General features: G+C 40.2%; 1 protein-coding gene across 1 annotated transcript in view; it reads right to left on the bottom strand.

The window, feature by feature from the left end:
- Positions 1–23,194, bottom strand: part of LOC114080823 (zinc finger protein 709-like) — a 33,419-nt gene extending 10,225 nt beyond the window's left edge. The window contains 2 exon segments of the mRNA XM_027922439.3: positions 13,857–13,941; positions 23,017–23,194. The gene's annotated coding sequence lies outside the window, so the exon portion shown is untranslated.

Below are 23,194 nucleotides of genomic sequence, written 5' to 3'. Positions count from 1 at the left end.
TAGTTTTTAAAAATAAATTATTAAAGAAAATAAATAAAAGATAAATTTATTATTCAGTCAGCCCCAGGCATTTGGATAATATTACAAAAAGTGGCATACGGCCCTGGTCAAATCTCGTGTGATACCCTCTGGCTTTCAACTTCTGACTTTTAGAACAGATGTTAGTAGGAAAATAAGGAGAGAGCCTAGAAACAGGGAAAGGTGAAGCACTGGTCATAGACCTAAGAGGAGTGACCTTCCTGGATGAAAAAAAAAAAAAAATGGAGTGCACCCTGAGCAACAAAATGTACTTGAAGAGGAAGGACATTTCAAACAGAATGCCCACAGGTGAAACGGCCACACTTGAAGCCCTGTCCTAAATGTCAAGGTAATTGTTGGAGGAATGAATGTCCCTGGGGCATAAGTCTTCTAGGCCAGTCCCCTCCACACTGGCTGGCAGAGCCCTAGGTGGATTCCAATGGCTCTGGTAACTCCTATCACCATGAACGAGCCCCAGGTATGCTTCTCTATAGGGAGCCAAGAGGTCAGTTTCCTCTTGGACACCAGTGCCAGCTTCTCTGTAGTCACCTCTTAACTTAGACCTCTTTCCTGTCTGATGGGTGTCAGAACAGCCAATCACCAAAAAGTTTATTCCCTATCTGAGTTATGAGAAGGCTTTGGAAGCCTTTGAGGCATTAAAAAGGGGCCTTACTTCCAGACCCTGTCCCCAACTTACCTATGGAACAAAATTTAACCTGCTTATCACTGACAGAGGAAAAATAACCCTAGAACTAGTCACAAAAGGGCTGAGGATAGTTGGTAAAGTGCTTACCTCACATGCACAAGGCACTGGGTTCAATCCCAGCACAACACACACACACACACACACACACACCACCCACATAGACAACAAATGGAATATCTCAGTAAGAAGCTTAACACAGTAGCTTCCTCCTCCAATAAAAAGTAATGTCTCATAACTTTAGATCAGGCTCAGCTGAGGATAGGTCTGAGACACAAAGGGGGAAGAAAAAAAATAAAAAGTGTCTTTTACTGAACTCATGTTAGTCTGAGGCAACAAGTAAACTGTATGCTGCTTTACTAAGATAATTAATGACTGTGTCACTTGTTCTAGGACTCTTTTTTTAATTCTATACTTTTGAGCTCCTGGTTTTATGGTGAAATTCACATTTTGTTCCTGCATAGCTAGGTTAATATGTTTTCCTAATCAGTCCTATTTTTGTTCAACTATACAGTTTTTGTTTGTTTGTTTGTTTTGTTTTTACACACCGCTTTGATCAGAGGAAATTGGGAAGGGTTAGCTCCTAATCTAATAGGTTTTAAAAACTACATAGCCGGGAATGGGGTTGTGGCTCAGCAGTAGAGCATTTGCCTAGCACATACAAGGCCCAGGGTTTGATCCTTAGCACCATATAAAAATAAATAAACAAAATAAAGGTATTGTGTCCAACTACAACCAAAAAGTAAATATAATGCACCCCCCCCCCAAAAAAAAACACTACATGGCCTGTGTTGTTTGTCTATGTGTGTACATGGGTATATTGTCATGTCTACATGTATTTGGGTATCAAAATTGGTATATGGATAAATGAGCCCTCACAAATTAAAATTTTTTAAAAAAGAAAATGCATCCAAATATCTTTAATTTCTGTGATTGAAAAAGTTTAATTTAAATCAGGTAAACAAATGGAAGTAAAGTCACAAGTTTCGTGAGGTGGTCCAACAACTAATAATATGTTGATATCTTAAAAATGTCTAATATCCATTGTTTCTAGGATTTTTCTTCAACAAGGAAGAGAAAGCTAATTCTGTTAAATACACTTGTTTGAAATCTTGAGTTTTGAAAATGAGTGAATTAGATTTGACATATATGGTATTAATCATAAATGTGTTTATTAGAGACATCTAATTAATTTACAAAGTTAAAATGCTGTTAAATATAACATCAAGTTCTCTTTTTTAATTTTTTATTTGTTTTAATTATACATGACAGTAGACTGCATTTATGCACTATGATATATCCTACATAGATGGGATATAATTTCTCATTTTTCTGAGTATACATGTTGCAGAACCATATTGGTCATGTAGTTACATATATACATACAGTGATAATGTCTGTTTCATTCTACTGTCTTTCCTATCTCTACATCCCCTCCACTTCCCTCCCATCACTTCCCTCTATCTAATCTAAGGTAACACTATTCTTCTCTTGTGCCCCCCACCTTATTGTCAATTAGCATCTGCATATTAGAGAAAATACTTGGCCTTTGGTTTTGTGGAATTGGCTTATTTCACTTGGCATGATATTCTCCAACTCCCTCCATTTACAGGAAAATGCCATAATTTCACTCTTCTTTAAACTGAGTAATATTCCATTGAATATATATACCATATTTTCTTCATCCATTCATCTATTAAGGAACACCTAGATTTGTTCCATAGTTTAGCTATTGTGGATTGAGATGCTATAACATTGATGTGGCTGCATCACTATAGTATGCTGATTTTAAGTCTTTCGGGTATAAAAAGAGGAGTGGGATAGCTGGGTCAAGTGATGGTTCCATTCCAAGTTCTCTGAAGATTCTCCATACTGCTTTCCATAGTGGTTTCACCAGTTTGCAGTCCCACCAGCAATGTATGAGTGTACCTTTCCCCCCACATCCTCGCCAACACTTATTGTTGCCTGTATTTTTTTTTTTAAAGAGAGAGAGGGGGAGAGAGAGAGAGAGAGAGAATTTTTTAATATTTATTCTTTTTAGTTCTCGGCGGACACAACATCTTTGTTTGTATGTGGTGCTGAGGATCGAACCCGGGCTGCACGCATGCCAGGCGAGCGCGCTACCACTTGAGCCACATCCCCAGCCCATGTTGCCTGTATTCTTGATGATTGCCATTCTGATGGGAGTGAGATAATATCTTAGAATAGTTCTGATTTGCATTTCTCTAACTGCTAGAGATGTTGAACATTTTTTTATATATTTATTAATCGATTGTATTTTTCTTCTGTGAAATGTCTGTTTAGTTCCTTAGCCCATTTATTGATTGGGTTATTATTATTATTATTATTTGGTGTTAAGTTTTTTGAGTTCTTTATATAACTTAGAGATTAATGCTTTATCAGAGGAGCATGTGGTAAAGATTTTCTCCCAATCTGTAGGCTCTCTCCTCACATTATTGTTTCCTTTGCTGAGAAGAAGTTTTTTAACCTGAATCCACCTCATTTATTAATTCTTGATTTTACTTCTTGTGCTTTAGGAGTCTTGTTAAGGAAGTCAGATCCTAGGCCAACATGGTGAAGATTTGGGCCTATCTTTTCTTCTATTGGGTGCAGGGTCTCTGTTCTAGTGCCTAAGTCTTTAAATCCAGTTTGAATTGATTTTTGTGCAGGGTGAGAGATAGAGGTTTAATTTCATTTTGCTACATATGGATTTCCAGTTTTGCCAGCACCATTTGTTGAAGAGGCTACCTTTTCTCCAGTGAATGTTTTTGGCTCCTTTGTCTAGTATGACATAACATATTTATGTGGATTTGTCTCTGTGTCTTCTATTCTGGTCTACAATGGTATTGTGGGTCTCTTATTTTTCCAAATAAATTTCATCATAGCTTTTTCTATTTCTATGAAGAATGTCATTGGGATTTTAATAGGAATTGTATTAAATCTGTATAATGCTTTTGTTAGAATGGCCATTTTGACAATATTAATTCTGCCTATCTAGGAGCATGGGAGATCTTTCCATCTTCTGAGGTTTTCTTCAATTTCTTTCTTTAGTGTTCTGTAGTTTTCATTGTAGAGGTCTTTCACCTCTTTTGTTAGATTGATTCCCAGGTGGGGTTTTTTTTTTTTTTTTTTTTGAGGCTATTGTGAATAGAGTAGTTTTTCTAATTTCTCTTTCAGTAAATTTATCACTGATGTGTAAAATTTTGTTAGATTTATGGGTGTTGATTTTATATCCTGCTACTTTGCTGAATTCATTTATTAGTTCTAGAAGTTTTCTGGTAGAATTTTTTGGATCTTCTAGATATAGAATCATGTCATTTGCAAATAGTGATAGTTAGAATTCTTCTTAACCTATTTGTATCCCTTTAATTTTTTCTTTTGCTAATTGCTCTGGCTAGAGTTTCAAGGATGTTGAATAGAAGTGGTGAAAGAGGACATCCTTATCTTGTTCCAGTTTTTAGAGAATATGTTTTCAATTGTCTCCATTTAGAATGATGCTTGCTGGCCTTGGGCTTAGCATATATAGCTTTTACAATGTTGAGGTTATGTTCCTACTATCCCTAGTTTTTCTAGTGTTTTGAACATGAAGGGGTGCTGTATTTTGTCAAATGCTTTTTCTGCATCTATTGAGATGACCATATGATTCTTGTTTTTAAGTCTATTAATATGAAGAATTATGTGTATTGATTTTTGTATGTCGAACCAACCCCGAATCACTGGGATGAACCCCACTTGATCGTTGTGCACTATCTTTTTAATATGTTTTTGTATGCTATTTGCCAGAATTTTTTAATCATTTTTTTTTTGGTGGGGTTCTTTTTTTTTTTTTTTTTGGAACTGGGGGTCAAACCCAGGGCTTTGCGAATGCAAGGCAGACGCTTTGCCACTAGCTACATCCCAGCCCTTGCCAGAATTTTATTGGGAATTTTTGCATCTATGTTCATTGGGGATATTAGTTTAAAGTTTTCTTTTCTTGATGTGTCTTTGTTTTTGGTATCAGGATGATATTAGCCTCATAGAATGAGTTTGGACAGGTTACTTCCTTTTCTATTTCATGGAATACTTTGAAGAGTATTGGTGTTAATTCTTCTTTGAAAGTCTTGTAGAACTCAGCTGATAATTCATCTGGTCCTGGGCTTTTCTTGGTTGGAAGGCTTTTGATGGCATTTTCTATTTCATTGCTTGAAATTGATTTGCTTAAAACATGCATGACCTCCTCATTCAGTTTGGGTAAGTCATATGTCTCTAGAAACTTGCTTATGTCTTCAATATTTTTAATTTTGTTGGAATATAAATTTTCAAAATAGTTTCTAATTATCTTCTGTATTTCAGATGTGTCCATTGTGATATTTCCTTCTTCATCTTGTATTTTAGTAATTTGAGTTTTCTTTTTCTCTTCATTAGTATGGCCAGGGGTTTATCTATTTTATTTATTTTTTCAAAGAATCAACTTTTTATTTTGTCAATTTTTTTCAATTGTTTCAATTTCATTGGTTTCAGCTCTGATTTTAATTATTTCCTGTCTTCTACTACTTTTAATGTTGATTTGTTCTTCTTTTTCTAGGGCTTTGAGGTGTAGTGTTAGTGTTCATTTATTTGTTGGCTTTTGATTCTTTTAATGAATGAATGCAATGCAATAAAGTTTTCTTTTAGTATTGCCTTCATAGTGTCCCAGAGATTGTGATATATTGCATCAGTGTTCTCATTTACCTCTAAGAATTTTTTTACTTCATCCTTAATTTCTTCTACTGTCCATTCATCATTAATTAGTATATTATTTAGTCTCCATTTGTTACAGTAGCTTGTATTCTTTATTTTATCATTGATTTCTAATTCCATTCCATTGTGGTCAGATAGAATGCAGGGTATTATCTCTGTTCTTTTGTATTTACTAAGAATCATTTTGTGGCATAAGATATGGTCTATTTTAGAGAAAGAGACATGTGCTGCTGAGAAGAAAGTGTATTTGCTTGTTGATGGATGAAATATTCTATATGTGTGTTAAGTCTAAATTATTGATTGTATTATTTAGTTCTAAATACCAAGTAGTCTTAACTCCTTGAATTCTACAGGGTAAAAACACTTAACATTATTGGTGTTTTCATAAGTTGGTAAGTGAAAAAAAAAAAGTCTAACATTGCTTTGTGTCAATACTGAAAACAAGGTTACTAACAGTCAAAAGTCCCAACAGGTATAATTCCATATACCTAGGATCCAAAAGTTCCCACCACATTTTAACTAAAGTACTGTAAATAAAAAAGTGTTTCACTTAAGTAAAATGATGAAATTTGTCTAAATTCAGAAATATACAAGGATCTCAGAGTGTAAATTTTAAAAATGAGTCAACAAGCTAGGAAAGAGAAAATTTAAATGGTGCTTAGTATGAAAATATATTTAGTAGATAAAAAGGAAATGTTTCTGATAAAGAAAGTGTGTTGTGGTAAAATTGCAATACATCTATGTAAACAACAAGGGGGTTATCTAAGTATGTGATAAAAAGGTCTGTGTGAATTTTAAATTCCAAGGTAAACTTTAAAAAGTTTGTGTGGGACTAAGTTAGTTGTATATAAACAAAACAATCAGTTAAAGCTAATGCTTAAGGTTTTTCCCTAAGGTTAAATATTAATGTACTGATATACACCAAAGTTTAGTCTATGTGCTGAAATGAAAAGGATTTCTTAAAACATTAATTTACTATTAACATTGTATCTGTTAAGTTTTATTCTTTAGACCAACTATCCTTAAAGAAATTAGGGTCTGTACGACCTTTTTTTTTGAGGTGCTGGGGATTGAATCCAGGACCTTGTGCTACGGAGTGAGCTACATCCCCAGCCCTGGGTATGTACAACTTTGATCAAAAAACTGTTATTTTAGTATATTGTACTCTTTTACAGAGTCTAGATTTTTCCTTAAAAGCTAAACTCGGTTGCTATAGAAACATCAATTAATTGTGGTGCTATTACTCTTATTTGTATATTCAATGTGTTCATATCTTCCTAGTATAAAAGTCTTTAAAGTAGAAGGTTTAAAAGACCATTGTATCAAGCTGGTGTTCTCCAAACTAAAGTAATAGTTATTTTAGACTTGTAAGTATAGCAAATTTTGTTGGGGATTATTTATATCATTTAACATTCTGTAATTTAACCTGTTAACAATAAGATATATGTAAATTTTTTGTTATTTTCTAACAGGGGTAAAAAATTTAAATGAATTTTTCAAAGATAATATTGGTATTCTTGGCCCTGTTTAAATGTTAATATCATGAAACATAAAAGCATTTTACCATTTTCCACAAAAAGAAATTTAAAAGCTCTCTTAGCCTTTCTTTGATTCATGTTTCAGATATAATGTCATACTGTTTTAGCTATCATTCATAAAGACTTGGGAAAAAATTATGTAAATTTCATAAAATAATATTTAAGAAAGAGGCAAAGATCAGCTTCAGAACTAGAACATTTTACCTAAGATTTGTAAAGATCTCCGCCTTATCAGAGATGTGGTGCTGCCTTCCACCTTACTGCAAGTTAGAATGACTCCAAACTAGGTCAGACTCCAGTTCACTTAAAGTTGTGTTCAAGATTGTTTTTTGTTGTTATGACCACTGAGTCTTGGCCTGACATGGTGGTGCACACCTGTAATCTCAGGGGCTCAGGAGGTGGAGGCAGGAGGATTGCAAGTTCAAAGCCAGCCGCAGCAATTTATCAAGGCATTAAACAACTCAGTGAAATACTGTCTCTAATAAAATACAAGATAGAGCTAGGGATGTGGCTCAGTGGTTGAGTACCCCTGAGTTTAATACCCAGTACTCCCTCCCAAAAGAATACTATGATATCAAACAGGGGATATAATGTATAACTCAGCCAAGGGTCAAGATTATGTACAAACTCAACATGTTTTTACTCTTTTAATTTCATTTTGAATTTTCCTTGGAAACTTTAAATGTTATTTGTTAGTGACTTACAGAAGAACAAATATATAACAACCTAAGTGAATTTGAGATATTAGGCCATCGACTACAGACAGATAGTATATAATGCTAACTTAAAGTACTAATACAGACCCCAATTAAATAAAAGGAGTAAAATGACTATGAAATTATTAGCATTAAAATTAAAGCCCAGCACTGTTACTTTAAGAACGGTGAGATGGGCTTTGTGGATGTTTAAGACCAAGGCTTAAAGATTAAGGTTAAAGTAACAGGGCCAAGAACACCAATATTTTTGGCTCTTGCCCTCTGAGTCAGCTTAAAACCAGGGAACCAGGGAACTTCTCCAAGATCTTTGCAACTCTGGGCCACATAACCTCCAGTCACTGAGACACTAAAAAAACCCCCAAAAGCCAGCCAGTGCACTTACTGCAAAGAGGAGGGTCACTGGAGAAGGGAGACATCCCGATGCTTCCAAGGAAGCCATATCATCAAGGGACACTGACACCCAGCAGACCGCACTAAAAGAACTAAGAAGCTGTTCTGAAGTTCCCTAAGAATGACCCTAATGGTAACTCAGCTGACTCTTGACAACAGGTAGGAACAAGTTCAATTTCACCATCTTGATCTTAACTATCTAGTAAAACAATTATAACCAAAGCACTGTCATCCCTGGGAATTTAAAAGAAAAAAACAATAGTTACTTTACTGTAACTTAGCATGTACACCTGTGTTAGCCACACCAAGAATAAGTAAAACTGAAGGCTACAAATGAGATTCCTAGGCAGGAGTGACTGATAACTATCAAGAGAAACTGCCAGAATCAGAAAAAAGTTTTTACTCAGCCTACAGATCTGCCTAATCTCCTAGAAATTTAGGTTTATTCAGTGTTAGCTTGTATGATTATCTAGCCCTGAGTAAAAGAAATAAAGGGATCACTTTTAAATACAGAGGACAGCCCAATAAAAAGATATTCTACAAAAATCAGATGACATTAAGTAGCTTAAATGTAGTGTTTACTCCAGATAACTGTGGCAATGTTGAAGACGTACATTCCCAAATAAATTCTTTGTCCTCTCTATCCTTAGTATGGGAATAACTTCTCAGTTCTTATACTGCCTGGGAAGAGATTATTGATGTACTTTTTTATGATAGTCATGACACATTCCAGATGTTGTAACATTTCCTTTGCAATTAATCTATTTTCAGTACTCATGTCTTTTTGTTTCTCATATAAGCACCCACCCCCACTTTCTTTACAACCGGTCCTTTCTGAACCAGACTTCTGCCACAGACCCCTGGACCAACCTGATTTCCCAAAGGGAACTCCATGCTGCTTGCCCCACCCTATGTTGTCCCCCCCCCTCATCTCAAAGCACCAAGAGTGGTTCTCACCATTTTCCTTAGAGGAATAAAGAGTCCCTAAAATTAGAGGGGAGAATGAAGCAAGAATTAAGGACAGGCAATCAGTATAGATATGTAATTGGGTGAGATCAAGAAAATGGAGGCTTGTTTGGGTCTAGAAAGTTGGAGACCACCCCTGGGAGATTGGAGATTTAATGCATTCAGAGTCTTTTGATTACAAAGATTACTTGCCCATACTGCCCTTTCCAGGAGGTTGTTGATAAAGCACACCCTGAGCAGAAGGGGAGCTGCTAATTCATGCCCTCTGAGCTTCTTTCAGCCTGGATCACTTCATTTGGCCCTCTACCTGCCCATCTACTTCCCACCTTTTGGCCATCCCACCAGGCATCTCCTGGGCCTAATCATATACACAGAAAAGAGACAGATACAGGGGAAGACAGCAGGAGAACAAAGAAAATCTAAAATGTGTGAATGGGGCAGGACACTCTCACTTCTTGGGATACCAGGACACCAGCTATGGCCCCCTTCTCCCTTCTGGGAGAAGTCTCTGTTACTATTTTTTAAATAAAACCTACTTTCTATGCATGCCTCAATGCTTTTATCTAATGTTCAAGCCTCAATCCTTGAGGAAGCAGAACTCATCACTGATAACTGGTGGTATCCGTAATAAAAAAATCCTCCGATAAAGAAAGCCCAAGACTACGTGGATTCTCAGCTGAATTCTACCAGACTTCTAAAGAACTAATACAAACACTCCTCAAATTATTCCATAGAAGATAAAAGGATGGAATACTTCCAAATTTATTCTATGAAGCTAGAATTACACTCATACCAAAAAAAGATTAAGGACACATCAAGCAAAAAAAATTATAGACCAATATACCTAATGAACTTAGATAAAAATTAATTAAAGAAATAGAAATGAGTTACATTCAACATATTAAGAAGATTGTGCATTATGATCAAATTGGTTTTATCCCAGGGTAGAAAGGATATTTTGTTTTGTTTTGTTTTAATTAGTCATACATGACAGTAGAATGCATAGGTGAGATACAATTTCTTATTTTTCTGAGTGTACATGTTGTAGAATCATATTGTTCCTGCAGTCTCATTTATACATTCAGTAATAATGTCTGTTTCATTCTACTATCTTTTCTATCACCACATCCCCTCCCCTTCCCTCCCATCATTTCCCTCTACCTAATCTAAGGCAACACTATTCTTCCCTAGTGCCCCCCCGCCTTATTGTGAATTAGCATCCGCATATTAGTTAAAACATTCAGCCTTTGGTTTTGTGGGATTGGCTTATTTCACTTAGCATGATATTCTCCAACTCCAACCATTTACTGACAAACTCCATAATTTTACTTTTCTTTAAAGCTGTGTAATATTCCATTGAGTATATATACCACATTTTCTTTATCCATTCATATATTGAGGGACACCTAGGTTGGTTTTATAGGTTAGTTATTGTGAATTGAGCTGCTATAAATGTTGATGTGGCTGCATCACTATAGTATGCTGATTTTAAGTCCTTTGGGTATAAACCAAAAAGTGGGATAACTGGGTCAAATGGTAGTTCCAATGCCAATTTTCTGAGGAAACTTCACACTGATTTCCATAGTGGTTGCACTAATTTGCAGTCCCACCAGCAATGTATGAGTGTACCTTAGAAGGGATGTTTTAACATACACAAATCAATAAAAGTAATTCACCACAAAAATAAAATTTGGGAGTTGGGGCTGTGGCTCAGTGGTAGAGTACTTGTCTAGCACATGTGAGGCACTGGGTTTGATACCCAGCACCACATAAAAAAATAAAAAGACAAAATAAAAGTATTGTGAACATCTAAGACTAAAATTATTTTTAAAAAAAATAAAAATAAGGGGAAAAAATCTTAGTCATCTCAATATACGCAGCAGTAGGCTTTGACAAAATCCAGCCCCCATTCATGACAAGAACACTGAAAAAAGTGAAGACAGAGGAATCTGTCTCAACATGATAAGGGCCATGTACCACAAACCCAACATCGCAGTGAATGGAGGAAAACTGAAAGCATTTTCTCTAAATCTGGAACAAGGATGCTCACGCTCTCATTCTTATTCAATATGGTACTAGAAATTCTAGTCAGAGTAATTAAGCAAGAGAAGGAAATGGGCAAAATTAGGAAAGGAAGAAGTAAAGTCATCACTGCAAGTGATATAATCTTAACTGAGAAGACCACCACCAGAAGTTCCACCAGAAGATTGTTAGAGCTAATAAATAAATTGAGCAAAGTAGGACTGGGGTTGTAGTTTAGCGGTAGGTAGAGCGCTTGTCTACACATGTGAGGTACTGTGTTCAATCCTTAGCACCACATAAAAATAAATAAAGTAAAGGTTTTGTGTCGAACTAAAAAATAAAGAAATAAAAGATTTTTTAAAAATTCAGCAAAGTAGCCAGTTACAAAGTGAACACACAAAAACCAATGGCTCTCTTGTACACCAATAATGAATCTGCAGAGAAGACATGGGGGACATCAATTCCACTCAAAATAGCCCCTTGTAAACAAAATTTTAAAAACAAATAAACGTAACCAAGAAAGAAAAAAACCTCTATAAGGAAAATATGAAACACTGAATATGGAACAGTTCTGAAGAAACGAGAAGGTGGAACGACCCCCACGTTCATGGATAGGAATAATTAATACTGTCAAAATATCCACACCATGAAAGGCACTATACAGATTCAGTGCAATCCTCATGAACATACAAAGTACTTTACTAATGAAAACTGCGTGATACTTCTTTTAGTCAGCTTTTTTGCTATGTGACTATATTTTGGATCTGACCAGAACAGCTATGGAGGAGGAAAAGTTTATTTGAGGGCTCATGGTTTCAGGGGTCTTAGGCCCAAGAAGAGTGGCCAGTTCCTTGGGGCACCAGGTAGAACATAGTGGAGGGAGAGTGTGGCAGCGGGAAGTAGCTTACATAGTGATCTGGAAACAGAGAGTCTCCTTTGGCCAGATACAAATACATACCCACAGCCATGCCCCAGTTCCCATACAATCCAGCCACACCCTACCACTTCAGTTTCCATTCAGTTAATCCCTATCAGGGGATGAATTCACTGATCGGGTCAAGATTCTTACAACCCAATCATTTCTCCTTGAAACCTTCAAGCACTGGCTCACGTGTGAGCTTTTGGGGGACACCTCACATCCAAACCATAACAGTACTAGCATAAAAACAGGCACAAGGACCACAGGTACAGATTAGAAGACGCGGAGAAAAACCCACTTAGATACAGTTATCTGATCCCTGACAAAGATGGCAAAACCAGACACTGGAGAAAACACAGCCCCTATAACCAGTGGTGCTGGGGAATTTTGTTACCCATATATAAAAGAAAAATGAAATTAGACCCTTTCTCCCATCCTGCACAAATTCAAATGCAATGGATCAAAGACCTGGGAATCAGGCCAGAAGCTATGAAACTCCTAGAAAAAAATGCAGAGTCTGAGGCATGATGTGGGAGCCCCAGGCAGTGAGGACATGCATGACATGAGATAAAACAGTGGCTGAGGACACAGCATCCAGTACAATTTCCAAAGGGAAACCTCTGCTCAAAGACACTGATATAGCATTTGTGTCTAGGAAAGAAAGGCATAAGTGCTTCTTTTAAAAAATTAATATTTTATTCATTACTTTCTGTCTTTCTTCATTCCTTCTGTTAGAAATGGCAGCTGTCCTGAGCAATAAGACACACCTCGGAGGTAGCTGAGCAAGGCCAACTTTACTTCAGCAGAAGGCATGCTACCAAACAAAGTCTGGCAAGCAAGCACACCTGGTTTGGCAGACAATCCACCTTATTTATCCCTGACACAGCACTGACCCTTGCTCTGCAGAAGGAGCTTGGGTCAAGATCCACACAACTGGCTAATTTAAAATTACAGAAGGGAAGGACTATAGTTAGGACTGGATCACTCAGGACACTACAGCATTATGATTGGAAGTCTGAGAACAAAGGAGGATTATAGCTGGGGATGTGACCAGGGCCAGGGTATACACTCCTGCCCACATGTGGATACATGCTGTACATGTTGGGCAGTTCACAATGGCTACATTAAAAAAAAAAACAATATATTTTTGGTTGTAGATGGACACAATACCTTTTATTTTGTTTATTTAGTTTTTATGTAGTGCTGGGGATCAGACCCAGGGCTTCACACTTGCTAGCTACACAAGTGCTCTACCACTGAGCTACAACCCTAGCCCCACAATGGCTATACTTTAACCATAAGGTTTATAACTGAAATTGGCTCTACCTAACTATACATTGTGAAATTTAACTTTTATAGACTTTTTTTTAAAGTCAAATATTAGGAAACTCACCAGACTACAGATCAACTTTTATTTTTTTCCTTTGTCTTTGGTGGTGCTGGGGAATGAACCTGGTGCCTCCTGCATGCTAGACAGGGGCTCTACCACTAAGCTACTGCCCCAGTCCTACAGGTTTAACTCTGACAGGAGAGAACATTAACCTTACACTTTCTTCCTTCATTTTTCTCTTCATAAGTCCTTTTAAAGTGAAGTTCCAGGTGATTCTAGTCTTTCCACTCACAGGAAATATTCACCCACAGTTAAAAAAAAAAAAAAAGGGAGGACTCTACCACTACTCAGGCTCCACAAATACTTCAAGTCAAACTGGCAATACATTCTATGCAAAGCCAGTTTTGAAGGAAGACAGAATGATTTGTTTCTATTTTTCATCTTCAGATAACTAAAGTGACAGAAAAGAAAACATATATGAGAAAAGCAGCAAAGTGAGAAAGAATAGGCAATAAACATGTGCAGATTTACTCACCTCGACAGAGCCCAAGTCGTGACACTTAGCAGCTGGAGGAGGAGCAGCCCTCTCAGGCCCAAGGGTAATTCAGAGGCAGAGCAACCTGGAAAAGATAGGAGTGACCCTCAATTTCAGCCTGTTTCAGGAACTGGAATATTATAGGTTTGCTGCCAGCCCTAAGGAGGTCCATGTATTGGAGGGAAGATGGGCTGGAGACCCTGCTTCCTGCACATTTGGAATAGTGTGAACAGGTAAATTCACTACTCCTGGGAGAAATAAAGGGGACTGAATAAAATAAAATGAATCAACAGAGGGGGCAGGGGTTGTGGCTCAGTGGTAGAGCACTTGCCTAGCAAGTGTGAGGCCCTGGGTTCAATCCTCAACCCCACATAAAAATAATAAATAAAGATATTGTGTCTATCTACAACTAAAAAAATTTAAATAAATAAATAAATAAACAGGGACTCCGCATGCCACTCCTACATTATATAGAACCCCAACTGATTCCAGATTCCCTGAAAACTTCCTGTGACTACTGTATACACTAGAGACCTGGCCTATGGGAGCTGGCCCAGGGCCTAAAATAGAATGCACCCTGCAAGACACAAGGCAGCTCCAGACAGTGCTGACCTCAACCCAATAGGACAAGCCAGAGGTTGAGGACACACCACCCTGTCAAGTTCCTAAAGGGACTTTTTGCCCAAAGTCACTGATGAGGGAAGGGTCTGTGTCTAGGGAAGATAAGAACCAGAAGAAGCACAAAACGAATTCCTCTCTCTTGTAACATAGGTCCACTTTAAGCTTCAAAAATAACCCTCCCTGTCACTGCAGTTTTTAAAAACTGACATTTTTTTCCTTTCTCTTCTCTCTTTCCCCCTTCCTAACCTTGGGGAAGCAAGACTACCCTTCTTCCCATCCTAGGCCAAGTTCCCTGTCCTTGAGCATACACACCAGATGTCTGGAGGGATGATGCCAGAAGAACTCAGAAACAGTTCCATCTACTATCTACCAAGTCTACAAGTGAATTATGGCCCCCAACAGGGCACCCTGGGATGCAGTCTTTGAACCACCCCTTTAAAAGTTCTCTGTTCCCCCAGGGGACAGAACCACAGCCTCTGGAACAGTAGTCCCATGTGTTTCTTTTTTGAAAGCAAAAAAAAAAAAAAAAAAAAATTATTTTTCTTCTTTTTCTCAGAGTCATGTCCTTGTTACTAGACTGGCATTGGAAACAAACACAAACAAGCTTTCAATAACTAACTGAAGTCCAGGGAAGGGTCAACAGCAGCCCCAGCTCTGGCTTCATGGGCAGGTCTGGTACTCTGGGCAACCCCCTTCCATGCTGAGGAGATGAAGACTCCTGAGACCTAAGCATCATAGTATGTTCCCCATACCAAGGGAAAAAAGCATGGAAAGGGCCTCCTCCATGGAATATCAATACGCTTACTATAAGAAAAAATCCAGAAAGCACCTCTGGGTACAAATGACAGTGGGGAACACACTTAAAGTAGATGGCTAATAAGGGATAAGGGATAATAATAAATAAGCCAGGTCAGACTCAACAATATCTTGTATTCAAACCCCTTGAATGCAACATAAAAAAAAATTAGGTACACTTCCTTTTATGTTCATTTGTTTTTTGGTACTGCAGATGAAACCAAGGGGCACTGAACCACTGAGCTCCATTCTGGGTCCTTTTTACATTTCATTTTGAGACAAGATCTCACAAAGCTGATTAGGGCCTTGCAAAATTGCTGAGGCTAGTCTCAAACTTACATCTGCCTGTATTATCTTGCCTTGATGGGATTACAGGCATGTACCACTGCACCCAGTTTAGCACAGCTTTTCTATGTGCTGGATTGCCCAATCTCTCTCCTAGGGCAAGATTGGTTTTGTGAATTAAATCCTATTGGGGTGAGATGGTTATCACACCCAAAAAGCAATGACTTCATATAAAGTGCCAACAGAACACACGCTCTGCTTTCAGTTTCAATCAAGGAAAAGGAAATTACCTGATCTACTGGAGGTCTAGGAAAAAAGCCATTAAGGCTGAATGGAGCCTGCGAAGTGCAACCAATGTTATCCCAACCAGCTTTTGTTTAGGAGTTGTTAACTCATCCCAGGAATAAATAACATCCCCTTTTAAGAGAAGGCACTGATGGACATCCATTCTCTTCTGGACAAAACTTTAAACACAGATTGGGCTAGTTCTTCCACCCTATAATGCATCTATTCTGCAGAGAGCTAAAAATAATATTGCTTAGAATATTCAGCCCACAATACCAAGTCCACAAACCCTACTGGCTCTGATGCCAGGCAACTAAGGCTGATTCATGATGCTAGACTTAAAGGATATATTCTTTTGCATTCTTCTGGAAAGGATATCCCAATTATTACTTGCTTTTCAGTGGCAAGGACCTGATACCAATGTTGCATCCTTGCTGGACCATCCTACCCCAGGGATTTAAGACCTATTCTACTGTTTAATGTGAATCTAAAAAAAAGACCTGTGAGAGTTACAGCCATATCAAAGAAGGCTTTTAAAATATGTGGATGATCTGCCTATAGCCAGTCCAACCATGAATACTGCCTTTAAACACTAAAGCTGCTGTAATCTATCTTGCCCCATGTGGATATGTGGTATCCACTAAAAAGTCTCAGTTTTGTAAACAGGTTGCCATCTGGGATTCTAGATTATCCAATAGACCCCAAGTTGCTGTCAGGTTGCAAGCAGGCTCTCTTTTGAGAGTTAGAGAAGTCAGGAACCAGATAGTTATATGGGTGTCTGGGAATGTCAGGACTCTGCCATGTTTGTGTTTCTAATTTTGGACTAATGTGGCGAAAGACCTGAAAGTCTTTTCCATGATAGATGCAGGTCAGGGTCACTCATAAAAATCTGCCCTAACTGGCTTTTTTACTGAGAGTCCCTGACTCTCTCAGGAAGATTTGGGCTATTTTTTTCCCCAACTTAGCAGAATGAGGGCATTGCCACCTGAGGGTAACTTAAATTTTCAAACTTAGACAGCAAAGCAACATAACCACAGACTCCATCAAGGCCTACCTCAGCTTTCACTAGATGCTGTAAGAGTCTCTATTTTTGTTTTGTTTTGTTTGGGGTGTTTTGTTTTTTTTCCCCTGTTCCTAAAGTGGAACAGAAATAGAATCTTGGAGTCCACAAAGCCAAGGCCCATTCAAGAAGTTAAAACAAAGCCATGTCAGAGCCCTTAACTTGGTCCCTGCCTGATTTACAAAAGGTGTTCTGCTGAGAGCCACAGCCAAGTCAGAATGGCCCCTGGCATTTTGCCAATAGTATTGGTTGAGAGGTGAGCCAATAAGATGATGCTGGATTGATTCAATTGTATATTAGACCTCTACTGTCCGCCTTGGCCGGCTACTTTGGAGTTCTCGCGCTACTTTGGAGTTCTCACGGGGATTCCTGGAGAGTTCGCATTGGTTGGGGAAGTGCCAGAGGAGGGATTTCTGTGTGGTGTGTCCCGGGAGAAGGCCGCGTGCGTGGCATTCGCGGGAGTTCGGAAATAAAGTTTGTTCCTGCTTCAGTGGCTCGTGATTTGTGCCAGCCAGACTGCGGCAGTGTTCAGACTAGTAAAATAATGTCCAACTCTTACAGTTCTCTTAGACACTGGGAGACATGCTGTGACTAGGATGCCATCTGTCAAAACAGCTGGACCACACAGCAGAAGGCAGAGTACTGCCTGCTGGAAACATGGGGAGAGAGCAGGCCAGCCTGTTGGATGATCCAGATGCCAACTGCACATCAGACTCACACCTCTCCTGAATGGGAACAACACAAACACTTTCGTACTGAGGAGAATGAGAAATGAGCCAAAAAAATAAGGGGTTTCTGACTCTTAGGATAGAAGTGCCAGATGGAGACAAAGTTGCCATGGGCTCCTCCTCCTGCCTGCACAAGCCTGGCCCCTGGCAGAGCACCTGCATGAGTACTTGCCATGGGAAGGAAGCCTTGCTGACCTTCAGCAAGTCCCAGCTGGCAGGGCCATGCAGCCACCAGACCCCAGCAAGTGTATCAGAACTCTGCTGTTCACCAGAACAGTTCAAAGACTAAATGGCAGCCCATGTAAAAGAGCATGAGATGTAAAAGGGCACAGGACATGAAATAACTCAGGCTTTTGTAGACTGACAGGTAGAGCCTGCCCAGGTACGGAGTACCATGGGAAATGTCAGATATCTGATGTACTGGTAGATAGATACCTTCTCTAGGTGGGTCAAGGTTGACTCTTCCAGAACAGAAAAGTCTTTAGAAATGTCTAGAGTACTTTTGAAGGAATTGATCCTGACGTCATGATGGACAATCTCACTGCAGAACTGACTTAACAAGGGAACAAACATTGGATGGCCAATGAAAGTTACATGCATCCTGGAGACCCCAATCTACATGGAAAACAGAGAAGGTAAATCACACCTTTAAAAACACTGTGGCTAATATATGCCAGGAACCCACCTGCAATGGGATATGGGGTTGCCAACTGCTCTTGATTTAAATCAAGCCCAGAAATACTATGTTAGAGACCTTGCTGGTATCCTGTGGAAGGGCAAAACATGGCTCTCACAAAGAGACCTAGACTAAAAGAGCATTATGACAATCAGTCAAATATTTATTAATTGCTGTAGTGAGTGGGCTTTCTCCAGGTCCCCATTAAGGTTCAAGTCACCTCTTCATCTGCTCCAGGGAAAGTCCCCAAAAGGAAAATGACACTCCATTCTAAGACCCCATTCATCACCCAGCTTCAGGAGCAAACAGCTTAGGGATGTTGTAGCCCATTTCTCCACAGAAATGGGAGGTAGAAATTGACAATGGGAAATGTATCGGGGTCCACTTCATGCTGTGAACATAACCTTGTGGCTTAACTTAAATGTATCAGGGATCCATTTCATACTGAACATAACCCAGTGGCTTATTTTAAATCTGACAATGTTTTTTTCCCACTTTATCTTCTCCCTTTCCCCTTCCATAACCTTGGGGTGACAGATTGCCATACTTCTCATCTTAACAGGAGTTAGCTGTCCTTGAGCTCACACAACACGGGAACCATGTAATTCAGACTTGCAACAGTGCCACAATATCTAAGAAACAGCCGTCTCCCAAGTCTATGAGTAAATTATGAAACCTTACAGGGCACACTAGAATGCAGCCTCTGAATCACTTCTTTGTAACCTTCTGTTCCCCTCACATGATAGAATCACAGCCTCTGAAACTGGAGTTCCCAGTTTCTCCTCTGCTGGCAATGCAATAAATCTTTTTCTTTTTTTCCTCAAAACTGCCCTCATTATTGGACTGCCATTGGGACATTGCCTGAAGTTTCAGTACCACTGTGTCTGTATGCTGACTCGACAGTTCCATGTATACAAATTTTATGAAGTGTTAGCACATGGGAACAAAAGTGAATGAAACTGTCAACATAAAAAACAAACTTGAACAACTCAAGTCCCATAAGAACAGGGGAATACCAAGGTTGGACACTGCTCAAAAACACTGGCCCACTTTAGGAGGGCCAGCCACCCTGCTGAGAGCAAGTAACCACAAACTGGGACTCCAATTACCCCCTCCACAAGTTCAATGATTTTATTTTTAGCAAAGCACATCACTTATGTTTAGTTACTATAAATGATAAAACTTAGAACTGCCAAAAGGAAAAGAAACTGCCAAAGGGAATCCTAGGAAAGAACTATAAGTGAAGAAACCCTCCTCCTCTGCATTCTGCTAGAGCAGTTCTTGCACAGACACCCCCTCCCCCTTATGACTCAGAAGATGCTCCCTTTTTAACCCATGGCAGATACACACCTTGATCCAGAAAATCCCTCCCCTCTTTTTCTCCTCATAAGCAATTAACTGAACAAATTTCTCTTCAGGGATCAGAACAATTCCTTGTTAATCAAACTGGGCTGAAGATTCTCTCCTTCCTCAAGGACTCTGAAATTTGACTCACTGGCAGCTGAACACAACATAGAACCCCTCTTCCTGGCCCCTCCATAGAACAGGCTCACTTCCAGTGAAACATCCTCTGACCTGGGATCTGACCTGCCCCCCTCCTCGCTACCCTCCCCTCCAGCTTCTTCCTAACCCTGTTTGCCCCTCCCTAGGAAAGCAGCCCTTTTCTGCAGGAGCTGTGGGTGCTTGCAGAGCTCACCTGTGGTTCTCCCCCCTCCTGCAGTGCTCCTTAGAATAAGTCGCTTATCACCCAAATCTGCACTTGTTTCATTGGACAGTCTGTGAACAACCCTGGACAATATCAACTGCACTCTCAGAAATGGCTTCTCCTTATCCTTCCCATCCAGTCCCCCATCACATCTGCCTGAGGACCCCAGGTTTCCAGAGCTCTAGAGCTTCTCAGTCTAAAGGGCTCCTTCCAGGGTTGGTGTGAGCAGCCTAGGCCTCTGCAGGGGAGGCTGCCCAAAGAGCTCTGACTGGACCTTCAGTGACCTCCTTTTGCAGGATCACATCTGGCCTTGGATTATACTTACTGGGATTAAAGATCTCTTCTTCTCAGTCACCTTTTCAATAGAACAGACTTGGTGTTTAAAGAACCCAGTAAAAACACTCATACTCTGTGTTTATGTTCATAGGAGAAAAAATTTTAAGCCACTTACATTTAATACTTCAGTAGGAAAATCAAATTTACCCATCTTGCTTAGAAAACGAACATGTTATTTAATTACTATTTCCAATATAACATTTGGTAATCAATCATCACAGGTGACTGCTGGGAAAGAAAAACACTACCAAACAAGTTTTAACTAATGGAATAAAAGAAGAAATGTTTCTTTGTTTTTTCTCTGGATCTTTCTTTTTCCCCCTGACTTATACCTCTATCTTGCCCTTTAGGAATATTTCCTAATCTTTCAGCTTTATTAATAAGTTACTTTTTACAATTAATGAAACACTGAAGCTAAAATAAGTGAACAAGTCTAACTAAGACAACAAACCCGGGGAGCTGCAGCACCACTGGACACTGACCTGTCACACTCCAGCTTCAAGTCAGGCTTCTGTCACCAGGCATGTCCTCCCACCCCCTCCTGCTGCTGAAGACCTTTGTAGGGTTTTCCTTCACCTTCCTGGGGCCACTTTTCCCTCCTCTTTGAGATAACTGTTCTTTCTTCCAGCTCTGAGAATCCAGAGGGCAAGAACCATGTCTGTCATGTTCCCTCAACACCAGCATTTCACTGCCTGACCTGGGTATCTCCAGCTGCTCCCCTCAGAATCTGCAGTCTACACCTCAGTCTGTCCTCTAGGAGGAGCTGACCCAGGGCCTGAAATTACCTGCACATTGACAGGCACAGGATGGCTGTGGGCACCATTTGGAAGCCTCAGGAAAGTACCTGAGGACATAGGACCCTAAAAGTGGCCTAAAGACACTGCAAAGGTGTCTGTTCCTGGGCAAGATCAAGAGAGGCATAAGTAGTTTTTAACACTCAAATTCCAGGTCATTCCTCTCTGCTTTGCACTCCTGGGAGACATGCAGATACATAAAAATAAAAACAGACAAAACCACCACAAGACAAACAAAAAAACCCTTTAAAAATTGGCATCCAGTACTCAGTGAAACTATGACCATTAAAACACTCTCCACTTGAATGCAGTCTTGGGAACAAATGTTGACACAGTGTGCCCTGGTGAGTGTGAGACACATGCTCACCTGTGCAAACCCAAAGAATGGTCTGCAACATGCAGTAGAGCAGGAAGCGAGGCATTTGCAAGATGTGGCAAAGCCACAGCTGTGACAATCAGCATTTCATCCTAGGGCAGAAGGTCCCTCCCCCAGTTCCTCATTAGCTGAGGACTTGGGGCGGGCAGTGTCCTCTGAATGTCAGCTAGGTTTTACTGTCTCCTATTGGGTTAAAGAAATGCACCTTTTCTTGCCCCACCTCCCTCTGTTCTCTGTGGCAGGAAGGTCTTCTTGGGGTGAATGTATTTTGGCACACAGTTCTTCTTTACCCAGTTACTATTTCTAAACAGAAGGTTTCTACCTCTGTTGGTCCAGATTGCCCCTTGCCTGACCTCATTTGTCAAGAGCTGTTTAGGTGCAGGGACTTTGATCTTCCATATAACAGGCAGTGGTGCTGTTGTGTGTTAACTGCTTGTAACCTTCCATCCTGCTCTTCTTACCCTCAGGCTACCATTCTTACATCCCAATTTTACATTTATGTTTAAATACTGTATTCAGAAAATGAACCCCTGACTTTCTATTTCTCACAAGATGCAGTTAACATGAGGAATGCTGAGAGAGAATTGGAATTTTAAGGATTTGCTGCCAGCCCTTGGAGAAGTGGGGTTCTAGAATGGAAAATTGGTTTGAGATCCTACTTCCTGCACATTTGGAAGTGTCTGTGGGGAGTGCAAGTTACTTCTGTCCAGAAAGGAGGGTCCATGGGGCCCCACTGGGGCCCCACTGCCACACTCAGAACACATCTGAAGATCCCCTGACACTCTCCTGGGCTTGCGGTAAGTCACAATGGAAACTTGGGGACAGGGGCTGTGGCTCAGTGGCAGAGCGCTTGCCTGGCATGTGTGAGGTACTGGGTTCAATCCCAGCACCACATATAAAGACAAAAATTTCTAAAATTATTATTATTTTTTTTAATGAAAACTTGGCAGCCTAAGCGCTCACAGGCTATGGCGTAGCACTCTGACACAACAGCAGCTCTGTGTACTGACATTTAACCTCAGGGTCGTGAAGAACCCTCTGCAGCAAAAGGGAAATTAAAACAACTGGGACTGAAGAACTCCCCTTTGGTCTTAGTGCAGTAAAAGTCCCTAAGTTGCGTGAGCTGAGTCCCTAGATTGAGGACAAGCTTGACCCCTTACAAAGAGGGCATAGCGCGTCCTCTAATAGAACCGACCAACTCTCTGGCCCGAAGTAACCCAGAGCTGTTACGTCTGAAAGTAAAGGCCCTGCTGAGCCCGGGGCTCGGACTGAGGGGTTGTCCCCCAGGTCCTGGCGCCACTAAATGCGTGCTGCTTCCAGATCTCGGGTCCTCGCGCTCGTTTCCCACGACGTGCTCACCGCGCTCTCTGGGATCGGCTGCCCAGGGATGACCTAGGAGGTCGCCAACAGGGAGGGGACAGGGACCAGCCCCGCGGGCCCAGGGGTCAGGGGCCCAGCGCCACCTGCCAGCCCGGACTCGGCCACACGCAGCAGCTCACCCGCAGGCTGGGTCCCCACGGCAGGTGCCGACAGGGTGCCGCCAGTCCTCTGCACACACTAACCGGTGGGCCTCCAGGGGGACTCACCGTCCTCCCGGGGCTCACAGGCTGCGCAGACGCACCGAGCACTCGCGAGCGGCGGATGCCTGACCTGAGGAGGAAGGACCGGATGTGGTGA

The sequence above is a fragment of the Marmota flaviventris genome, chromosome 5, assembly GCF_047511675.1.
Source record: "Marmota flaviventris isolate mMarFla1 chromosome 5, mMarFla1.hap1, whole genome shotgun sequence".
NCBI lineage: Eukaryota > Metazoa > Chordata > Mammalia > Rodentia > Sciuridae > Marmota > Marmota flaviventris.
The sequence above is the reverse complement of the archived record's forward strand: the minus strand, read 5'-3'. Positions and strand labels throughout refer to the sequence as shown.